The sequence below is a fragment of the Macrobrachium nipponense genome, chromosome 14 (assembly GCF_015104395.2).
Source record: "Macrobrachium nipponense isolate FS-2020 chromosome 14, ASM1510439v2, whole genome shotgun sequence".
NCBI lineage: Eukaryota > Metazoa > Arthropoda > Malacostraca > Decapoda > Palaemonidae > Macrobrachium > Macrobrachium nipponense.
In genome coordinates this window covers 61901884-61915418 of record NC_087207.1, presented here as the reverse complement: position 1 = coordinate 61915418, position 13535 = coordinate 61901884, and the positions used below count along the sequence as shown (strand labels likewise).

Below are 13535 nucleotides of genomic sequence, written 5' to 3'. Positions count from 1 at the left end.
TGCCAAGGCCGAAGACCCCATTGAGGAGTTCTTCTCTCATCTGTTATCCTTGAGCGACTATTTTTTTTTAAACCATTTACCCAAGACATATTCTTTCTTTGTCTTAGCATGTGACATACGTGGAGGGTCTTATTTGCCCTTCAATAAACGAGATAAATGAGAGACAGCGTTCGCAGGTGGCATTCATGAAGACCCCGAGGAAATTTGATATAATAATAATATAATAATAATAATAATAATAATAATAATAATAATAATAATAATAATAATAATAATAATAATAATAACTTGACATTTCAGCGTGACCGAGTATAGCCTAAGAACTTTGACATCATTTCTTTAAGTTTTTTTTTCTTTCTTTTTAGAGTTTTTGATGTTCTTCAATTATAAAATGGTTTATATTCTCCCATTGTTGTGGAAAGAGGCCATTATGATTTTGCCCATTTTGTGAGCATATCTATAATATCTTTATTCATTCATACATTTCTTTGAGCTGATTTAAAATGTTTGAAGCCAATCCTGTCTTTTTTAATTACAAACGGATGTCCTCGTTTCCGGATTGTCAAGCAATACGTATAGAATGAAGAGACGAAATGTCCATACATCTTATTATACACATCGTCATATATAATCCTCTTTTCATTTCGATAAAGCACTTTTCAAGATCAGTGGTGATTGAAATGAAATGGAGGTCATTCCAAAGAGAACAAATGTCAGTGATCACTGACCCATCTCAGTCTTTCTATAAAGATTTTATGTCTCCAATGGAACATCTTCAATCCAGAAAATGGTTTCTAGGTGTATATAAGAACACTAGCGTTTTTCGACAAAATTTACTAGTACTGTCTTTATTAACTCGGTAATAAACAGTGCTTTTTCGCGGTCTCCATAACTTAGGAATGATTTCTGAAGGACCTTCAGTGACCCTGCATTATGTTTCAGCTTCTGCAACCTTTGTTGCTTTTTTTTCACTGCTGCCACATTTGTGTCATATGCAGATGATATAACTCTAGTTGTAGTGCTCATCTTCCAGTCACGTAAAAGTATGGATCTAGCACCTTTCCGTTTTACATTGGCAATGCTATAATTGTTTTTGTTTATTTATCCTAGTTTGGTGTTAACCTCAGCTCCAAACTTTTGTTGTTATTGTTTTTGTTTCACAGCAATTGAAAAAAAATGCAAGATCTAACAATTCCAGGAATCTAAATCTTAATTGTAATGTTCAGTACATCTACAGAAACGATATTGGAATATCGTATGAATTCAGTCATCAACATCCTAGTAATTTAATCCTCATAAAGTTGTGGCTTAAATTTAAGCGGCAGTTTTCTGTATTCCAACAACAGTGATTTGATCAAGGACGTTCTCGGGAGATTTCCTGCTTTGTTATTTTCTGCGAATCTTAAATTTCGGTGTTCAATTTCCAATATCGATCTAGAAGCTTGTTCAAATACCACGCTGCCACAGTGCCCCTTTCACGAATCTTTTAGTACCTATGGCAAGTCTTTTATTACCCTATCATTGGTCTCCTTAGCCTTCTCCCAGAAGAACCTGAGAAATAGCCTCACTGGTAGTGTTTGTACTGATTTTAATGAGTTTATGGGAGACTAAAGAACCGTTCACCATTATTCTACCTTTTCAACAACCTCAACTGCCATTTAGGTAAGACCGAGAAAGAGGTCAGTTAAGTATCCCTCTTTGTTTGATACGTATTCTAGCAATTTTCGGTATCTTTTATTATTAATATACACTGAAATAAATATCTGTCCATAACCAGGAAACGCAGACAGCTATCAATATATGGCGGTTTACCTCTGTAAGTTGAGATTTTCGCTGGCAGGTGATATAACCACTTGCCTAAAATTGATTGATCCGGGAAAGTATTGTATAGAATAATTTTGTTTTCAACATGTACTTGTCAAGAACTCCCCAGACAATACTAAAGGATGTGTATATAAAATTGCATGTAAGTCTTGTGACAACTTTTACATTGGTCAAACGGGAAAAACACTGGAAAAGATAATAGGATAACATAAAAAATGTATGAGATATGCACAGGGAAATAGTGGTATTTTTGTATATGTTAGTGAGAACAATCATGCTATTAACTGGGAAGGGGCAAAAAGGAGACTGTGTATTCTAATAATGTAATGGAAAGGAATATAATTGAATCTAGCATTATAAAAAAAAGTTACAACCATAATATGAACATCAGTCAAGGAATGTATAAACCTGATGCTTTAACATCAAATGAGATTTAAAAATTGTTCAGATTTTAAGGTAGGCATTAGAGATGTATAGAAATAGGATCATTATATCTGTAAAAACAGTAAGGGGGCAGTAGTGCTAATGAGTTTCCAGTCCCGCCTCCCTGATCCCTGTCAGGTGTGGATATGTTGTCTCCTACGGTGGGTTTATCGGTAGTCCCTTGAGAATATATTGTGTATTTTAGCCAAATGAGTTTTGAAAGCCACTTCCACCTTGACACCTGCCTGTGGGTGGATCTGCAATCTCAAACGGTTGTATATGTTCGTCAGTACTGTCTCTGTAGTATATATATATTTGTGACTTATAATACTATGTATCAGTCCTTCGTCATTGGCTTCGAAACCGGTCAGGACCTACACCCCGCCTCATATTTTTATCCTGCGGATATATGTGATATATAGGGTGTCTGTTAAGTCTTTCCCGGATTTCAGACCTTTCTTACACACAAACCATGTTAGGTAGAGGTATAAGGTTTTCTTCATTTTCAACAACAATGACTAAAGTTTTTTTTTTATTTACCCGAAGTACGTCTAAGCGAAATTCTATATCACACCAGGCATTCTCCAACATCTCCATAGTCACCGTTGTTAGAACTGCTGTTATCCTTGCTTTTAAGGTCTCAACATTAGGTACTGGTGTACTGTGCACTTTATCCTTGATATAACCCCATAAGAAAAAATCAAGAGGGGTAATGTGTGGTGAACATGGCGGCCATTCTGTTGGGACATCTCTCCCAATCCAGCAGTTGGGGAAGGTTGCATCCAGAAAGTTACGAACAACCGCTTCTCTTACTGTCTTCAACACTTCCAGTCTCTGTGAACTTTTTATACCAGTCTTTAATGCTTTTAACATCTGGTGGATCTCGTCGATACTCATTTCTGAACTTGCGTTCAACTGCAACAGGTGATTTTGTTTCGTAGTACCATAACACACACTGGGCTTTCTTCTGGAATGACACCATTTCTGATATGCTTGACTCAGCTGGCAGATAGTGATCACAGTAGGCAAACAAAAGAAACTTTAGTAATTGTTCAACAGAATGTGAAAGTTGTATGGTCATATCCACAATAATTTTAAAGTTATTAATTTTTTTATCAGGGAATGACTTTATGGACACCCTGTATATAATATCTCCACCAAACTCGGTAAGACCTGAAATTTCACATATGGGTCTTGCAGCATCTAAATACTCAGATCTTCACTTTTTATTTGAAACCTGAAGAATGTTCAATTTTCTGTTCCAAAACTGCACATTCTTTATATACCTGCTACCTGGAAAACAGGGAGTTTCCAAAGTTAAACAGAGTACGTTTATGATTGAAATAAAATCTTTTTAGAATGGATCACCATGTCAAGTGTTGCATTAATTTCTGTTATAGTATAAAACGACTTTTGAGTGGCTAGCTTTATCATATTTTTTTGGCCAAAAATTATTTTTAAAGCATTCGTAATATAGGGAAGCATTATGAATTGATATCTGAACATGACGCCTTCCAACTTCGGGGCCGTTATTTGGCAGCGTTCAAGAAATTCTCGAAGTTCTCATTTCGTACGGGACGATCACTGTCGTTGATTATCGAAGGAGGTTAAAATGCAGTTAGTGCATCATTAATGAATCTTCTAAAAGGCTTGTACATATGTCATGCAGCGGTAAAAAAGTTAGTTTATTCACAACATGTGTTCCTACCTGTCTAATAAGATAATAGCATGAAGTTAAATGATATGAATATCTTAAGTCATATGCAATGAGGTGAATAATAAATTTTGTTGTGATACATTAAACAGAAGAGTTTGAACTCGTGTAAGACCTGCATTGACTAGTAGATGGAGGGTACTTTATCCAAATGCTTTTAGTTTTTGTTGTTACTTATAATATACAAATTCACTCTTGGACTTGCGGTTTTTCACATAACGATACTACCGCTGTGTAAGATGCATCTGATACGATTGGTATCTTAATCTGTTAACAAGACCAAGTGCGGGACGTGCCCAGAATTCAAGAGCCACAAAGACCCAAAACAAGTTTTATGACACAATTCGTTCCCGATTTCACGGAGCTTTTCCTTCGCTGATATCTATGTACATCTACCCATGAGCGGATGAACAGGATATAGAGTTGATATAAGGAGGAATCAGTGTGGACTGGCAGCCAGTTTCAAGGTCATTCGTAGCGCTACTATAAATGACTTCTTAGGAGGGGTAGCCCCCAGCCACATATCTTACGACGTTATCACAATAAGACACCGAGGTATATATTACGCTGGAGATGGTGGCGTTGCATCTTAATTACGAAACGCTTCGGCTAATTTCATTGCCCCGTATTCTAGTTTCTCCTTGCACAAGTGATAGCGATGTGTCCCATGTTGTGTCCGACTTACTGCGTGCATGTTTGCTCCAGTTATGGCATGCAATTGAATTGGCATATGTGTGTGTTTGCAGTTACGTTTACAAGCATCTCGGCAAATGAGACTAGCCTTATCACGTTCTGGCCAAAATTTCAGAAGCGTTACCGTTGGAACCAGCCGCTGTTGCACCAGGGCTAGAAAATTTGAAACAGGAGAGAGAGAGAGAGAGAGAGAGAGAGAGAGAGAGAGAGAGAGAGAGAGAGAGTAATGGTTCCTTTAGAGGACATGGATGGTTAGGTGGGATTAGATATGGTCATTTGTTTGCTAACCGTGATATGTGAGGGGCTTAAGTGTCCCTGCACCTTTTTTTACTGCCACCCACTGCGCGATTTTTCGTAAGAGGACCTCCACAACCATTTCCTGGACATTTCTGACTTTGGGAGTGATTGGTACGTCCGATTCATTTCGGGATTTGAAGGGTCTGGCGGTTGCGTAGTAGTTTTCGGTGGCTACACGAGGAATTCGGAAAATCTTTTGATTCGTTTCCTGTACTGCTTTTTTTATTCATTTCGTTTAGGCTAATCAAATGTTATCAGTTCAAGTTGAAAATAAAGATTAATTGTTGGAAATAGGAGGGTCAAAATATTTTGAAGTCCTCCATGGAAAACTGTACAAGAATCGTAAACATAAAGCACTTTTCAACAGAATTTTGGTAACCAATTTTGCAAACTGCGACTAGAACATTCAAAGGAAAGCAGGCATGAAGGAGTTTTCCTTAGTATTTTTGGTTGACAAGAGTGTAAACATGAAGAAATTCTTCGGTATTTTGGCGACCAATTTTGCTAGGTCAAAAAAGACAGTTTTTTTTTTTTTTCAGAAGTTTGGCGACTCGTTTTACAAGATCAGACAAAACTATTCGAAGGAGTTAAAAAATAAGTTTTTTTATTTAATTTTTTTTAAGAATTGAGAATTTTGGTGACCGAGATCAGAGAAGGCCATTATTATGAGTATAAACATACCTAATTGGTTTTTCATCAGAATTTTGTGACCAGCTTTGCACTGTCAAATGTCCAGTGGATTTTGAGCACAAAATAAGATAATGACCTCTTACCGCGCTGTGTTCTTGTCAGCAGGACATGACGATATTCTTCAAAGTACTAAATTGACATAATAATGATGATAATGATATTACTTCATTATTTCACATTTTTCCTTTTCTCTGTTTCTAAGACTTTCTTTGCTGTTTCTTCGGCCTATTAGTATAGGAATTTTAGTATAGGATATTTATGATTTATTTATAAGAATGAAATGTAAAAAACAAATAATGTGGATGTTAAACAGTACAGATAACTTATGTCTAATAAAACCACGTACGTACTTATTTTAATATTCGTTGGTGAATCAAGGCTCTGTTTGACTGTAGATTTTAACACGTTTTAATTAACGTTAAAAGTTAGGAATATTGTTTTTACAACTTATGCGTGAGGGGAAAATCTTGCACGAGGCCCGAGTAAGCTGGGGGTTGGATCACGCCTTGTCAAGATCTGAGGGCGGACAGAATAAATGCGGGTCGGACACACAAATTGCAATCAGAATAGTTTTCTGAACACTTTATGCATTGGCAGTCACATTCTTCTACATGAGATTGAGCCATTTTCACGATCTGACTCGTCAAAAGTATTCAAGCACTTACGGTAGATAAACTTCCACTATGACTACAAAAAAGAAAAAAAAAAAAAAAAGCAGCAAAGGTGGCTAAGGGGTGGAGTTTACAGATGGGGTGATCGAAGCTTTAGTGAAGAACTGATTGATTGCGCTCATCGATAAAGAGAAAGACGACATGCGAGGGCAGAGAGGGGCGAGGGGAGGCGGGGCGCTCGGGGCATATATAGGGAAGGGAGCGGATTTCGCATCATCAGCGGCGAAAAGCTACAGCGAAGCGATGATAAAAACATGAGCAGGAAGTCAGGCATAGCAGAGTCTCATGCCAGAATGTCGACTCGGTGAGATTCCTCAAGGATAACTGGGAAAGAGGCCACTCGGGAATCCTACAGTGAGGATGACACAACAACATCATTAAGACGGGAAGAAAGATTCCCAGTGTAGAACTTCAGAAAACCGAATGAAAGAACCAGATTTGGCGCTTCAGGATTCGAGTTGAGGAAAGCTACGAATACTTGAGTGACAGGTGACCTCGAAAAGCAACGAAGTTCACAGGAAATTCAGAACGGCTCCGCAAAATGTCACTTGAAAGGGATGATTTCAAGAGAGGCTCTTCTAACGGTTTATTGGTTCTCAAACGTCTGCGTTTGTACTATTTGTATAGTCAATTCTTCCTATTTGGCCTCTGCTTGACCTTTTCCCTCGAGACCACTTCCTGTTCATCTTGGATTCCTGTTACGCTCATGTTTTTTACCTGTTGCTATGCTCCTGACCGCCCACCCTCATTCTCCCCCCTCCCCGCCCCCCTGCCAACCTCCTCAACGAGCCGTTAAGGTTACAAAAGGATGTTCTGTCTTAAGTAATTATTAGGGTTGTATTGATGAGAGACCTTTATGCTAATTTGTAGGCTTTTGGTAATTTGTGGGACTTAAGCTCTGATGTTTCCATTTGGTTTCTTACGCTTCTATTGCTTTTAAGGAATATGACCAGTCCAGTTGTGTTCCTCATTTCAAGCACAAGACGTTGCATTCTTCCCATCGAAGTGCTTCCGTTTCTATAGACTCGTTTTAGGTTGTGTTGCCATTAATTATCATCTCTCGGCTTTGAGGATTTTGATGAATTCCTTTTTTGTCATCCTTATACTTATTACACTATATCAACTGTGTAGCTCTTGATAGGACAACGCTCCCTCGTTATCATCGTTTTCAAACTGATACTTTCTCTTTTCAGTATTGTATTATATTCTCGACAATTATCCCATTGTCTCGCCTCTTTGTCTCCCTAACTTGTACTTCCTCATCTTCCACCACTGATGGCCTCTTCGTAAGTCTCTTTCTTGTCCTGCTGTTCATTGCATTATCTCATGATTACCAATACGATCACCTAAGCTGAGGGTTGGTAGTCAAGGCTTCGAACACCTTCATTGACCTTCGGCGATATGACGTCACTTCAATAAATCAACAATAATAATCTCACACAGTAGTCCCTCGCGTCATCTAGGCAACATATTGGGACTAATATCCTGTTAGGGTAAACTTAAGTGTTTGTGTAATCTCCAGAGTATCCTTGACGATACAGGACCCCACCCATGTGCAAGGAAATGCTCAGGGGCGGAGAATCCTTTATCTCGTGCAGGACAGGCCAGGCAGACATCGCGGTGCCCCTGCAATGTAGGGTCTTGTGTCTTGTCAGGAGTCCTCAGGCGTCGCCATCTTGGTTAGTCTCCATTGCGTGTGGCCTTTGAAGGTCTTCTGATCCCTAATCTCTCCCAAGTTATTTACTGTTGCGTAAGCAGACATGATCAGTAGTACCCTCCTTCACGTCGCGGACTCAGTCAACAAGTTCATTTGGCGCCCAAATTAACATTTATGTTTAATTTAAGTCGGTCTTTTGATCTAGCAGTTTTATGGTTTTCCAGGTTAGTTTTTGCTTTCTGCAGAAGACACATTTTGATGTAAAGGAATGTTGATTTCAGTTAAAAATAGCACATCATGAATTCCTTTACCTGCCTGTCTACCCATCTATCACTTGGAGCATCTATCTCTAGAGGAAGAAGACTTCATGGTGAAACGATATATATATATATATAAATATATATATATATATATATATATATATATATATATGTATATATATATATATATATATATATATATATATATATATAATAATATATATAATTATATTATGATATATATTTATATAATATATACATATATATATATATATATATATATATTATATATATATATATATATATCTGTATATATATAAAGGCTTACATATACGTATTTGAAATGAAGAAAACATTAAAATGAATAACTTTCTTAACAAAGTTGAAGACCTAAAGAAACCATGCTAAAATGATAATCGTGTCAACATGAACAAAAAATTCTTTAGGAATGATTTTCCTTCTAGTGTGGGCTTTCCATTATGCAAGAAAATTGCCTCCAGTACTGTTTGTTTCAAGCTGTCTACTGGAAGCTAAAAATGTGGGAAAAATTCTACCTGGTCATTGGGAGCTGCTCACCTTGAGGAGAGATCCCTGATGGCTGAATTAGGCAGTCTAGCCATATAACTACCAGCTCCTTCGGTAACTACCAAAGCGCCAGGCAAGCTCCTTCGATCATCATACCTCTCAGTTCTTCCAGCGTGTGTTGCAGTGATTACATAAATATGGAAAACATGCGAGCAAAATCGTCTGGAACGTTGTCTTGAAAGTTGAAGAAGTGATTTGTACAAGCAGGGGTAAAAAACGTTTCTTTAATAAGTCTATTGAGAAAATTATGAAGAACAATGTAATGAAGAGTATTTTTTGAAACAGTTGATTTAATATGTTGACGAGAACTTTGCCAATTTACACGGTTTTGAGTCAATATGTTGATACAAAGTAGATTTCATTAGTCCGCTAAAAGCTTATATCCGGAACTTATCCGTAATTTACCTAAAAAAAGAAATGTATCTGATGCTTTGACTTTTACAAATCCAGAAACTTACGAATTTATTTAGTAAATAAAGGATAATATATTGATCTTAATAAATCATCTCACGGGCTTTTGGGGATTTTTCTTCGCTTCGATTCTGTCTTTCTCCTAACCATTACATATTAAAAAAAAACTCCTGATTTTGATAATTGAATTAGGTACCATCTAACTATTCACAAAACTCTCCATAATGCATGTATCAATTCAATAGAAAGTGGTCTCTACGCATCCAGGAGTGTCCTCGCTGGAACCTTAAATGCCCTGCTTCGAATCCGGTCATGGAAGGTAAAGCTTCTTTTACTGATGAGATTATCTGTGGATAAGGATTCGCGTCCTGCTAAGCCAATCAGAATTACTTCATATTCTTGCCTTTACATCTAAGGCTTTGTAGTGACAAGCGTATCCAAAAAGTGTGAAGTATTCGAGAAGTTAAGAGAGCCTTGTTATTAATATATATATATATATATATATATATATATATATATATATATATATATATATATATATATATGTGTGTGTGTGTGTGTGTGTGTGTGTATATACATATATATCATACATATACATACATATATATATGTATATATAGTTATATAGATATATATAGTATATTTAGTATATATAGTATAGTATTTAATTATATATATACACTATATATGTATTTGGCCTTTGTCGATCAGAGGCGATCTCACCCTTTGAGTATCATTGCCAGCAGAATTTCATAGATATGTGGGTTTTTGTTTGAACAGTGATGGGCCATTCCCTCTCTGCTCTGATGGCTAGCCAAGATCTGCACAATCTTCCTATGGCTTCGATGACCCTCGATCAAGCGACGCCTCCAGTCAATTGGATAAGGAAACCTATGTCACTCAAGAACCACCAATCTTGTGCAGGATCCCTATACCAATAATTCCCTAGCTCTCTGCAGGAAAGACATCATTCCTTCTTGCTATCCATGAACCAAGAAACCCTTCACTATGCACAGAAACCCATTCTTTTCCAAATCGCATATCCAGAAGGCCACGTCGATGGCTAAGGCACTCCTAGATGAAACCTTCAGGAGGTGGGATCCCAAGCGTTTCAGCTCTCCAAACTCAAGAGGGCACCGCTGCACTTGGGCCCGTGCTCCAATCCGCATTCAACCTCTGTCTGTGAGGCACATCTTCCAACCTCTAGTTTGCAGTCTCTAGGTCTAGGAACTTAGTCGGTTAAGTCTTCCAGTTGGGTGAATTTCTGGTATGTCTCTTCTATGGGCAGTGACTTCATTGTCCCCACACTCACTGAGAAAAGACCATGAAGGTTCAGGCTGTCTCGAGATGTGGAGTATTCTGGCGTAGCTTGGACGACCCATCTCCTTGATTTTATGTACCTGTTGAATTACAGCAGAGGATGATGAAGGTCATGGTATTCTGAACCTCGTTGTAGACCAGGGGCAGCTGTTTGGAAATGAATGAGGTACGTAACAACTTTCTCTGAAGCCATGTCCTGACCAAGCAGCTTGAGAGCACCTTCAACAGGAGGAATAGGACGAACTCTAATCTCAGACCTTGCATTTATTTATCTGAATGAAGGGGCGAAGAGTGTGTATAGTACTTAAATTCTTGTCTAGAATTGACGACTCTCTTCATCAGACATTTATCTCGTGGTGTCTCGTGGATAGTTTTGACTCATACCTTATTAGCTAAAGACTACTTTTAGAGGATTTGTTGTTATTGATGTGCAGACAGCAACACAAAATGCCCATTTATATAAATATGTGAAATTTAGTTTTAAATAACCATGTCAACCACGTCAGATACAAACGCTTGTTTGTTATACCACCAGTTAGCACTCATACGCAGACGTGACCCTATGATGTTCATCTTTATGTATTGGAATCTCTCTCCATCTCAGCTTCATGAATGTATGGTTACTGATGAGGCGAACCTAATATAGAAAATTTAAAGTAATATTTTCATTAGGGACTGGCGCTGTTAGCGTTGATTATGCAATTTATTACTAATGAAGAAACTCAGTTAATCTCTCTCTCTCTGTCTATATATATATATATATATATATATATATATATATATATATATATATAATATATATACATATATCTATATATATAATATAATATATATATATGCGTGTGTGTGTATAATTGAACACCAGGCCATTTCCTCTTCGTAAGTTAACTTGTGAATGATGCACGAACTCCTTACGAGGAAAACCCCTACCACATTATTCCACCATTCTCTTTAGTTCGTTTCGCACGAGACTCATTAACAGCATGTTGAACCTAGCTACAAGCAGCGCGTCATTCTCTCCACCTTAAGCGCACTTTTGCTCTGCCTCCTGCATAAGAAGGACTTTGCTTCCCAGTTCTTTCTCTACCCAGCATCTTTTTTCTCCTCCTCCTCATTCTTATCGCCTCTGAATTAGGTAGACATCGCGCTTTTTTCAGAATTCTCACAACTCTGATTCGTCCTCTCAGCCGTGCCAGCTTTTCTCTGCCTTTTTCTCCCTCATTCCACATTTCTCGTCTTCTTCTTTTTGACTTGCGTCACACATTCTTCGCATACATACTACGCACGCAATCACACACACAAATCTATCTGTGAAAGACAAACACACACACACATATATACACATACGTATACGGTCTATATATATATATATAATTAAGATATATATATATATATATATAAATATATATATATATATATATATATATATATATATATATATATTATATATCTTCATAACTGGATGGTCAGTGTCACCGTCTATTTTTCAATTTTTCATTATTTATATATATATATATACTTATATATATATATATATATATGATATATATATATATATATATATACTGATGGAAAATACTCTCAGTGGTATCGTGAAGTATTCACCTTGACTGTTATGCAACATTTATTTCAAGAAATTTGGTTGAAGTAGAGGGAGAAGGGTTATATGACCAAGAAGGACAGAGAACAAATGAATGAGTCAACTGTCAAACTGAATTATGAATTATTATCGTTCAATGCTTCTCCCTGCCGTTGATTATTACCACTATTAATTTGGTCATACCGTCAAAAATAACGGTAGTATAAGGAGAAATCTCGAGATGTCGCTTTCGACCTCAGGGACGATGCGTAGCCGCTAGCGTACCGTAGCTCTGAGAAACAGTCCTTAATTTTGCATTGGCTAAAATAAGGCTTCCTCAATCGAAGTGTCTTTATTTTGTACTTTTAATGCGCCTTATTTTCTGCCTGGGTCTACAGAGTCATGCTGGACTTTGGGAGACATGGGCCTCAGTCGCTTCTCACCGTTGGGATCAATCCCGGGTCTCGCTGGGCGAAGAGAGAATGATAGCTACTAGACCACAGGGATTAATAATAATAATATAATGGACAATTCTCCAATCTGCAGACATTTGTCATGGGAATATATCCAGAATTTACTTCATGAAGAGACATCATTTTAAATAACCGCAATGAATCTAATAAAATTGTAGTACTAAATTTAAATTATAGCATCAGTAATGCACTAGCATTTGCCTCATTTTGCTCTGCATTTATATATAACATTAGACATACGTAGTTCTTTCTCTCTCTATATATATATATTATATAATAATTTCATGCGCGCACGACAACTTTATATACACAAATATTAAACAACAAATATCGTTTCCTATCGAAGAACTATAACTGATAAATGCCTCAGCTCTTGCCCAGGGCAGAAGCACTTGTCAATTACGATTCGTCTTGGGTGTAAATTATCTCTACCGCATAGTGAATTCCATATGAAACGTTACAGGTGGATAATTTTACACACACACACACACACCTTTATGTATATATAAACACACACACACACACACACACACACACACACACATATATATATATATATATATATATATATATATATATATATATATATATATATATATGATGCGTTGTGTATCTAGAACTTTACTCATGATTTTTTTTATTAATGTGAACCCTCGCGATGACAATATGCAAATGAAATCTTTTCCATCATTAATCGTATTTAGTGAATGCTTCGAACTCAACAACTTTCAACCCGGCTTCGCAAAAGGAGCGAGGGTGCACATAACTGTTTGCTAACGAATGCGCAGGTGATTTGGCGGCAAGAAGGAGGAAACGAAGTTCGTGGCCACGTTACAGAGGTTACTTTTTTATGCGAAGATATCGTGTGTAGATGTAGTGAAAGGGGGGAATGTTCTATCGAATTTGGGAATGAACATTGCATGGCAAGCGAACACCAA

The 13535-nt window shown here is 37.1% G+C and overlaps 1 protein-coding gene across 1 annotated transcript in view; it reads left to right on the top strand.

Annotated features, from left to right (window-relative positions):
- LOC135226549 (leucine zipper putative tumor suppressor 3-like) overlaps positions 1-13535 on the top strand; it is a 231023-nt gene that overhangs the window by 44192 nt on the left and 173296 nt on the right. The window lies entirely within an intron of this gene.